Below are 3660 nucleotides of genomic sequence, written 5' to 3'. Positions count from 1 at the left end.
CCTGTAATCCCGTCTACTCAGGAGGCTGAGGCAGGGAGAATCACTTGAACATGGGAGGCAGAGGTTGCAGTGAGCTGAGATTATGCCACTGCACTCCAGCCTGGGAGACAGAGTGAGATTCTGTCTCAAATAATAATAATAACAAGAAAAAGAAGCATAGTGGGGAGGCCAGGTGCAGTGGCTCACACCTGTAATCCCAGCACTTTGGGAGGCTGGGGTGGGCAGATAACTTGAGGCCAGGAGTTCGACACCAGGCTTGTCAACATGGTAAAACCCCATCTCTACTAAAAATACAAAAATTAGCTGGATGTGGTGGCGCAGGCCTGTAATCCCAGCTACTTGGGAGGCTGAGGACAGAGAATTGCTTAAACTCTGGAAGCAGAGGTTGCAGTGAGCTGATATTGTGCCACTGCACTCCAGCTTGGGCAACAGAGCAACACTCCATCTCCAAAAAAAAAAAATACTGCCGGGCGCGGTCGCTCATGCCTGTAATCCCAGCACTTTGGGAGGCTGAGGCAGGTGGATTACAAGGTCAAGAGTTCAAGACCAGCTTGGCCAACATGTTGAAACCCCATCTCTACTAAAAATACAAAAATTAGCCGGGTATGGTGGCGTGTGCCCGTAGTCCCAGCTACTCGGGAGGCTAAGGCAGGAAGATCGCTTGAACCCGGGAAGCAGAGGTTGCAGTGAGCTGAGATCATGCCATTGCACTCCAGCCTGGGCAACAGAGTGAGACTTCATCTCAAAAAAAAAAGGAAGTGTGCTAATGGAACGCTGTCCAGCCTGCTGTTGTAGGGGCAATGTAGCCTGTGATATCAGGGATAAGAATGTCTCCTCCTCCAAGGGACAAAGATTTTTTCACCTTAAAATGTCACCATTAGGCTGGGCATGGTGGCTCATTCGTATAATCCCAGCACTTTGGGAGGCAGAGGTGGATGGGTAGATCTCTTGAGGATGGCATTCCAGACCAACCTAGGCAACGTAGTGAGACCTCATTTCTACAAAAAATAGAAAAAATTAGCCAGGTGTGGTGGTGCATGCCTGCAGTCCCAGCTACTTGGGAGGCTGAGGTGGGAGGACCCCTTGAGCCTGGGAGGTCAAGGTTGCAGTGAGCTGTAATCACACCACTGTGCTCCAACCTGGGCAACAGAGCAAAATCCTGTCTCAAAAAGTTAAAAATAAAGATAAAATAAAATAAAAAATTCATCATTATAAATTCATGATTTTTAACTGAAGATTTTATCTCATATTAAAATGGAAAAAATGGCCGGATGCAGGGGCTCATGCCTGTAATCCCAGCACTTTGGGAGTCTGAGGCAGGCAGATCACTTGGGGTCAGGAGTTTGAGACCAGGCTGACCAACATAGTGAAACCCTGTCTCTACTAAAAATACAAAAATTAGCCAGGCATGGTGGCACACGTCTGTGGTCCCAGCTACTGGGGAGGCTGAGGCGGGACAATCACTTGAACTCAAGAGGCAGAGGCTGCAGTGAGCCTAGTACTCCACTGCACTCCTGCACTCCAGCCTGGGCAACAGAACGAGACTCCATCCCTAAATAAATAAATAAATAGAAAAGACTTCTGGTGACTATAGTCCCAGCTACTCAGGAGGCTGAGGTGTACTGAGCAGCAGTGAGCTATGATCGTGCCCGTGCACTCCAGCCTGGGCAACAGAGCAAGACCTTGTGTCTAAAAAATAAAATAAATATATATTTTTGTTTTTTTTGAGGTGGAGTCTCACTCTGTCGCCAAAGCTGGAGTGCAGTGGTGAAATCTCGGCTCACTGCAACCTCCGCAACCTGGGTTCAAGCAATTCTTCTGTCTCAGCCTCCTGAGTAGTTGTGACTACAGGCATACGCCACCACGCCCAACTAATTTTTGTATTTTTAGTAGAGTCGGGGTTTCACCGTGTTGGTCAGGCTGGTCTCAAACTCCTGACCTCAAGTGATCCGCCCATCTCGGCCTCCCAAAGTGCTGGGATTACAGGCTTGAGCCACCGCGCCCAGCCCAGAAGAATTTCTTACCGTTGTAATGTGTAATTTGATATTTCAGTGAGGCCGGACATGGTGTCTCATGCCTATAATCACAGCACTTTGGGAGGGAGAGGTTCTGCCAGCTTGGGCAACATAGCAAGACACTGTCTCTATAAAAAATGCAGAAATTAGCCAGGGATGGTGGTGCAGGCTTGTAATCCCAGTAATTTGGGAGGCTGAAGCAAGAGGATTGCTTGAGCCCAGGAGTTCAAGTTTGCAATGAGCTCTCATTATACCACTGCACTCCAGCCTGGGCAACAGAGCAAGGACCTATCAAAAAAAAAAAAAGCAAAGACTTCTGAAAGAGAATGTCCTCCAGTCAGCTACAACTTGGGTGACTGACTTTACAAGAACTTTCTTTAAGAAGAGTTTGTCCAAGGGGTAAGGACACTAGATGCTCTCCAAGAAAATGGGAGAAATTTCTTTTTGCACAGCCAAATATGGGTGTATGGGAAAATGGGCACTTTGATAAGTGGCGGAGGAGAGAGAGTCCCTTTGAGAAGTTTGCCTAGGGTGATGTCTTCTGTGATAAGCAGAACTACTGAAATGCAGTGGGTTAAACCAATATCTCTGCATGAAACTTTCAAACAAGGACGATTTTTTAAAATAAAAATAAAATGAAGGGGAGGAACTTAAGTCTGGGTGTCCTAAAAGTTAGACTGTGATTGCAGTTTAAAATAATAGACTCTGAAGGGTCAGAGCTGCAAAGTGTTTTGATAGGTGGAGGAGTCAGGGCTCTCCAGAAGAACAGAAACAACAAAACAGAACAAGTGGGGCATGGTGGCTCACACCTGTAATCCCAGCACTTTGGGAAACCGAGGCGGGTGGATCACTTGAGGTCAGGAGTTCAAGACCAGCCTGGGCAAGATGGTGAGACCCCCCCCATCTCTACAAAAAATACACAAATTAGCTGGGCATGGTGGTAGTGCCTGTGGTCCCAGCTACGCAGCTACGCAGGAGACTGAGGCAGGAGAATCACTTGAGCTCAAGAGTTTGAGGCTCCATGAGCTGTGATTCCACTACTGTACTCTAGCCTCAGGGACAGAGTGAGACCCTGTCTCAAAAAAAAAAAAAAACCAGAACACACACACACAGATGTGTGTGTGTGACATTTCAGCCAGTGAAGATTATAATGTAGTGCAATGGTTGACTCCTGTGTTTGTGGTGATGGTGGTATAAACAAACCTACTGCACTGTCAATCCTGTAAAAGTAACGCACCTACAATTATGTACAGTGTATAATACTTGATAAAGTATAATAAAAAAAATACTTGATAATGATAATAAACAACTATGTTACTGGTTTATTTATTTACTTCTCCTGTTACTGTTATTTTAGAGCGTACTCCTATTTATGTATGTATAAGATATATATGTGTGTGTATATATACATATATATATTTTTTTTTTTTTGAAAAGAATTTTCACTCTTGTTGCTCAAGCTGGAGTACAATGGTGCTATCTCGGGTCACTGCAACCTCCACCTCCCGGATTCAAGTGATTCACCCGTCTCCACCTCCTGAATAGCTGGGATTACAGGCATGTGCCACCACGCTCGGCTAATTTTTTTGTATTTTTAGTAGAGATGGGGTTTCACCATGTTGGTCAGTCTGGTCTTGAACTCCTA

Source organism: Colobus angolensis, unplaced genomic scaffold (assembly GCF_000951035.1).
Source record: "Colobus angolensis palliatus isolate OR3802 unplaced genomic scaffold, Cang.pa_1.0 Scaffold52, whole genome shotgun sequence".
In the NCBI taxonomy this organism is placed as follows: domain Eukaryota; kingdom Metazoa; phylum Chordata; class Mammalia; order Primates; family Cercopithecidae; genus Colobus; species Colobus angolensis.
Note: the sequence above shows the minus strand (reverse complement) of the source record.